Here is a 6,921-nt window from a genome sequence, read left to right on the forward strand (position 1 = left end):
GCCAAGCATGTAAAGGGGCATGAGAGTCTCTACGTGTGAGCACTGGTGTGCGGTGTTTCTCAAACTAATCTACCAAGGAGCCTCTTTTTCACAGAGCACCTGTTAACCTCCTACAAAAGCATGTTCTGGGGGCCAGGGGAGGAACGCCAAATTATGGCATAAGGTCAAAGCCCATTTCGCCTGAAATACTGTTACCGTCCAATGTCACTTCTGCCACCCCCAGCTGTACCTTCCAGCCACACTGAACAAACGTGTCATTTTCTGTTCAAGCCATGCCTGCCTCAGTGTCGCCTCCTACAATAAGCCCTCCCACACCCCTAAGAATATCTGACCTCAAAGCCCATACTTTCCCCAGAACAGCACCCTGCCTCCAGTGTCATTTCCTCGAGTCAAATACAAAGACCCTGATGTGAACTTCTTTAAACCTCTACAATTTCATCTTGTTTTAGTCATAGAAAACTCGTTTACAATTGACAAAATCCTAATGGGGGGCTCAGTTAGTAACATCCCTCTCCTTCCTACCCACGTTTTCAACCAACTAGGAGCTATCCAGTAGCCAGTCAGATGGAGATTAAATGTCAGCTGTATGCACGCAAAGCAAGGTGGAGGGTGTCTTTAGATCAGTGGCTCCAGCTGCTGGCAGTGCCGGATAATTCCTGGCACTAGGTCAGAGCAGGCCCCTGAGCATGTGGCCAAGAGCAGCGCAGAGCCTTCGCTGCCTGCCAGCAGATGGCAGGGGCAATGAGAGAGGGAGGGGCTCCACTCAGCATCCCAAGGCCTGGGGTTGGATCTGATTCATCTGTCACTAGTGCTCAGCCCAGGACCCTGTGCAGGGAAAAGTGCTGATGTTTGCATGAGGGATCATTGTGGAGAAGTCTAAGGTTCCCCTGGCGGGAACTGATAATGCTGCCCTTCTCTGCAGTCATCAGACCAAACCTGGAGAATGGTAGTGGCCACAGCAAGGCAGATGCCAGTTGATGGGAAGGAAAACAGTGCCACTCAAACAAGGAATGAACTTGCTTGGAGGTAATGAGGTCCCTGTCCCTGGAGGTGTGCAAGCAGAAGCTGAGCAGTAGCTTCTTGGGTTCATCCTAAAGAGCCCCCAGGGAGGTTGGACAAGAGGATGCCCAGCCTCCGTCCCCATCCCAACCCCAAATCTGGAGCGCCTCAGAATCTCTGTGCTCCTTCCTCCAGAGGTATGTGTCTCAGGTGGACGAGGACAAGTAGGGCTATGTCTGCGAGCTGCAGGCCTTCCAGAGCTCTGAGGCCTACGGAGCCTTGCTGCAGAGGTGTGCAGCCCACAAGGCGCTGTGTGGGATGCAGGGGTGGACTGGAGCTCACCTCTCCCAAGCCGGGGTCTGGAATGCTTATGCAGCAGATAGTGCACTGGGAAAGCCCTTGGTGTTACTCCACCTCCTTCAGTCGCCTTGATTAAAGAGCCAAAGCAGTTGACATCCAGTCTTCCTTTTCAGCCCATCCTGAACCGGTTAAAGACTAAAGATATGAGGCAGCTTGTTCCCTCCTACCTGGGAGGGTCAGTGGACATTCAGAGAGTGCTGGGGCAGCAGTTTGTAACGTTTAGAAAAGGGAAAGGAATGACAGTGACAGGCCTGGCACTTCTCAAATTCCAGCATGCACACGGTCACCGAGGGTCTTGCTGGTAGGCAGGTTCTGCTCCAGCAGGTTCAGGGAGGGGCCTGGGAGTCTGCGTTTCTGACACGCCCACGGGCCATGGCTGCTGCTCCAGGGCCCACACTGACTATGCTGCAGATTGGTTCCTGCAGCACTCACCACTCCTACGTGCCGCGGCACCCTCCCTAGCCCAGTATCTCTGCCGTGGGCTTTTCTCAGATGGCCATGGGGCCAGATGTGCAGGGCAGAGCTAGCGAACTGAACGTCTATGTAAACCCATGCAGACAGCTTTCCACCACCACCGACATGGTGAGACAAATCCCAGGTGGATTCCATACCCCAGAGTTCCCATGGGACTGAGCCCCGTTCCTGTAATGGCCCTGCCCAGCCACCTGACTCACTCCCAGCCCTACCGGTGCTTCCTGAGATCAATACCCAAATAAACCATTGACACCAAAATCCTCATCTGGGGGACCCTGCTCTGCCCCCAGAGCCTGAGGCAGAGGAGGGAACCCTATCCGTTGTCTACTCACTATGCCTTCGCCATGGAGGACAGTTTCCACTCATTTTTCTTTTTCATCCATTTTGAAAGTATTCTCAATCGCAGAGCCCATCAGAGGCACATTTACGTTGAGACCCACAGGGCAGCCACCAGCCACCAGAATTCCAGTCTCCTCTGAGGGGCACAGGCCCGCAGGGCAGCATTGAGGGGCCCTTGTCAGTGGCAGTCCAGGCACCAGTCTCTGGCCCCACCAGTGGCTGCTCCAGGGCAGAGGTCGGCTTCTCCCAGTGGTCCTGGGTCCACCCCCATTCGCCCTGCATGTTCCTGCCCTGCGCTCTCCATGGTCAGGGCCGGCCCGCCTCCCTAGGACGTCACAGCAAGGCCTGCCTATCCTTCACGTTGCTGCCTCTTTGGCTGAGCACCAGAGGAAGCATGCATTGGGGCTTTGCCATCCACGAGACTCCAGGACCAGCCACGTGTGTCCCATGCTCCCACTGGGACTGGCTGAGAGAGTGGCCTTCCTAGTCACCAGGGTGTGGGCTCCAGAGTCCAAGTGCCCGGGTTGGAATGCCAGCTGTACCACTTGGTGGCTCTGTGGCCTTGCACAAATTGCTGGAACACTCACTGCCTCAGTTTCCTCATCTGATAAATGGGGCTGTCACAGGCCCCTCTCCTCAGGGCTCAGTGAGGATGAATGAGCTAAACCACAGAGAGGTTGGTACTCAGCACCTGGTACATGGCAAGTGTGCAGTAAGTGTTCACACTTAGTGCCCCTCCCTGTGTGCTGGGGCACAGCCCCCACCTTAGCTTCCTCCAAAGCAGGGGTCAGCAAACTTTTTCTGGAAAGGGATAGATAGCAACTGTCATAGGTTTTGTGGGCCACATGGCCTCCATCACAGTCATTCAACTCTATGCTTGCAGCAGGAAAGCAGTCATAGACAATATGTACACAAAGGGCCGTGTCTGCATGCCAATAAAACTTTATTTATAAAAACATACAGAGGGCTGAGTTGGTCCACAGGTAGGTCTACTCTGGCCTGTCGTACTTATTGGGTTTCCACATAATCTTTGTTTTCAATCAAGTGCCTGTAGATAAAAATAATCAACTGGAAAATCTCTGGTCTGGCATAGAACTAGCAGATATACCCACGCGTGGTGACGTCTCTGATGGTTCCAGGGGAGCTGCAAGGCCTCTGGTCCTCATCATGAATGTCAGATCTCTTGGTACCAGAGTTAAGCAGAGGGTGCCTGAGAACAGCTGTCATTCCTGCTCCTGGTTTTCTCCCAAAATGCCATTTGTGCGAGCTTAGCAGAGAACCACTCATCTTGCTGAATTCTTCATTCATGCTGAGGCCCTGCAGCCTTCTCCTTATTTGGGGGATTGTTTGTAAATTGTCATCATGCAAAAACCTGGTGTGTTACAAGGAAAGGTCACTCCAACACAGCAGCTTGGTCTTTAAACAAATAAAATATATCACTGCCTTATTTAAAACATAGTAATTTTAAGAGTTTGCCATATAAAAATATATTAGTAGTCAATATACATTTTTAAAATATCACCTAGAATCTGCCACACTAAAAAATGAAATTTTCGTTCTTCCTTGTTTCTCCCTCATCTTCATTTCACACCTAGCCAGGTCCTTATACATTGACATCGGAGGTACCTGCTGTTCCCTCTTGGCTTATCGGGGTTTACAGACCTCAGATTAGATTGAACGGCATTGATCGTCCTCTGGCAGGTAACATGAAGGCCCCTTGAGGTGATGTTTGCAATCAAAGAAGTCACCTCTGACCCTCTGATTGGTGTCCCCCAAATAGAGCTGAGCCGTTTCCTGCAACAAAATCTCAAAACGCATCTCTATCTACTGAGGACCTAGCACTTTCTCTCTCACCCGATGACAGAGGTCTTGAGATGAACTGAAATTCTCATCTGTGCTCAGAAAGGTGTCACACCTAGCACGGAAATGTGCAGTGGGGAAAGGGAGTCGCAGGACCCAGCCCTGTCCACACAAAGCCCATGTGTCTTTTTCAGCTGATTTTATGTTCAGAGAAGGCTGGATCGCCTGAGCCTCCTCCCTGCTCACCTGAAACCCTTTCTGTCCTCAGGGAGATGAACGCAATGACCTGTACTGCGGGACCTGCAGGGAGCTCTTCAGCTCCCTGCGCAACAAGAAGGAACCTGCTGCAGAGGCAGCACCTGCAGCACCTCTCAGGTAACCAGCCTAGGCCAGGCCGCTGAGCCGCAAACGCTGGCCTTGACTCCACCTGCGCCAGAGGTCACCAACGGGCAGCCTGGGCCAGGCCGCTCAGCCACAGACACTGGCCTTGGCTCCACCTGCACCAGAGATCACCAACGGGCAGCCCACGTGATGCCTCTTGTTATTAAAATGCAATTTTAAGACAGACTCTAGTCAAGCCCACTTACCACCAGGCGGGTGTTTAGGACAGGGTAGGTGTTCCACTGTATCTGTTTTCCTCTTAGTTCACCAGGCCCGCCTGCTCTGGGCCACCCAGGACACGGACCTCAGCTTCTCCTGGAGCCCTTCCTCACTTAATTCCATCTCTATGAGCTCCTTAACTATCTCAGAGCACCCCAGGCCCGTGGCCACCTCGGGTCTGGATGCCGCATTCTCTGACATGTGGCACATTCTGGGTGCCCATGATTATGATGAGGTTCTGTGCCCATGTGGCCTCAGGGCTCTTGAGACCACCCTTCAACCAGGTCTTTGCTCACCTGTCTCCTGCCCAGGGACGCCACCCAGGTCACTGGTGCAAATCTCCAGCCCCTGCCCATTTCTCTTCGTGATTGCATCACCACCTCGCAGCCTCCTCCACTGCTCACTCCTGGTGTTATTGCCTATCTCCCTCTGGAGGAGAAGGCTCTCGAGTTCAGTGATTGTTTTGCCTGTTTAGTTCACTGTGGTGAACCCCGGGCCTAGAAACTCGCTTGGCACTCCCAGTAGGTGCTCAGTAAGTATCCAACGAGTGGACAAATGAATGAATGTATTCAACCAATGACCCTAGAGCATGTATTCCTTCCAGGGACAGAGCGAGGTACTAGGGACACAGGAAGGACGAGGCAGAGCTCCATGCTGACGAAACTAAGGGCCAAGCATGTGGGTGAATACGAACATCCTGGCATTAAAACGACTTGCATTCTAGTGAAATGAGACCCACTGGACACAGAGAGGCCCGACCACAATTGCATCTTGTAAAATTGAGACAAAGAAGGTGAAAACAGCCGTGGCAGGTGCTGGACTAAGGGGTGACACTGGGTTTTCTCTCCCCACCTATCCTTTAGGGTTGTTAAAACAGAAATAGATCTCACATAGGCCCCTGCTCTGCACCCTGCTTGCTAAGTCACGCAGGGCCAGTTACGCAGCTACCCTGTGCTTCCCCGGCCTCATCTGTAAAATAAGGTTGACACTGCCTGCCTGGCAGGGCTCTCCTGAGAATACACAGTGCCTCGTGCAGGGCCCAGTGCAGCTGAGAGGTCACCTCCTCCAGGAAGACTTTCCTGACCTAGACTTGGGGTTGGGCCTCCCCAGGGTTCCTAAGGCTTCCCCCACATACCCTTCACTTTGCAATCATCATCCCCTGTTACTGTCCCACAACACACATTACACACAACACCATACAAACACATGCATTCTACACACACACAACACACACATGCACTACATATAACACACACTATACACATTACATACACAACACATACCCCACCCCTCACACTCATATACACACATACACCACCCACATACACTCCAAACACTCCGCACACGTACAAACACATGCTACATACAACACACTCATACCACACACATGCACACACGGGTCTGGAGGGCAGTGCTGTGTGGGGCTCTGGGTGCATCCTGATCCATAGCAGATACTGAATATTTGCTGAAGGAATATCCAGGAGACTCATGCTATGTCTGGTGTTTGAAAGGAAATGAACTGTTCTTGGTAATGTCTTGTTTAGGGTGAATAATGGTACTGAAGACAGAAAATGCATCTTATCACCTGCTCTGGAGCAAAACATGTGTGCTTGGATGCGTAGAGTTATTCTGTGTAAATTACCCACCAGAGAGAATTCGGGCGTGTTTCAAAATCTATAAAACCGTGTGCTGGGGGACCAGGAAAAGTTGTAGATGCATGTGGCCGTGAACCACTGTAACTCTCTGGGGGCCTGTGTGACTATTTGAAAGGAAACAGACATGGGCAAACCTCGTTTCATCTTCCCTCTAAATCACCTGCAATTTTACAGTAGCAATCAGGCTCTTGAGAGCTTTCCCATTTCCACTTTTCTTGGTGGATCTTGCTGGAAATCAGTGCTTCTGGCAGCTGCAGTCTCTGAGGCGGGGCCCTGATTGGGGACAGGGTGTTAACCTTGCATTCTTTGGGTTCAGGTCTCAAATGGCTCTTCTAGCCCTGGGATCTGAGGAGCAAGACCAGGACCCAGCTATCTCCACCCCGGAAGAACCTTCTCTGCTCTTCCACATCCAGCCCAGGCCTCTGGTTCCTTGTCTGCAAAACGAGGGTGCTGAGAAGATGGGACCAGGGGTCCAGCGTTTTCTTCCACAGGGCTGTTGAGATGTAATTCCCATGCCGTAGTGCCCACTGGCTGAAAGTCTATATAGTTCAGTGGTTTCTAGTATATTTTAAGATACGTGCAGCCATCACTGTGGTGGGCTTTAGAACATCTCTGTGACCCGAAAGAGCAACCCCGTTTCCATTGGTGCCACTCCCCCCACTCCGCATCCCCAGCCCAGCAGCCTAGCACAAGC

At 51.9% G+C, this 6,921-nt stretch overlaps 1 long non-coding RNA gene across 1 annotated transcript in view; it reads left to right on the top strand.

The window, feature by feature from the left end:
• The window catches only part of LOC131381601 (uncharacterized), a 33,143-nt gene extending 27,759 nt beyond the window's left edge, over window positions 1-5,384 (top strand). Inside the window, exons 4-5 of the long non-coding RNA XR_009210454.1 lie at window positions 4,241-4,410; window positions 4,481-5,384. This is a non-coding gene — a long non-coding RNA (uncharacterized LOC131381601). The remainder of the gene's footprint in view (window positions 1-4,240; window positions 4,411-4,480) is intronic.
• The last annotated feature ends 1,537 nt before the right edge of the window (window positions 5,385-6,921 follow it).

This window comes from Hylobates moloch, unplaced genomic scaffold, assembly GCF_009828535.3.
Source record: "Hylobates moloch isolate HMO894 unplaced genomic scaffold, HMol_V3 SCAFFOLD_17, whole genome shotgun sequence".
NCBI lineage: Eukaryota > Metazoa > Chordata > Mammalia > Primates > Hylobatidae > Hylobates > Hylobates moloch.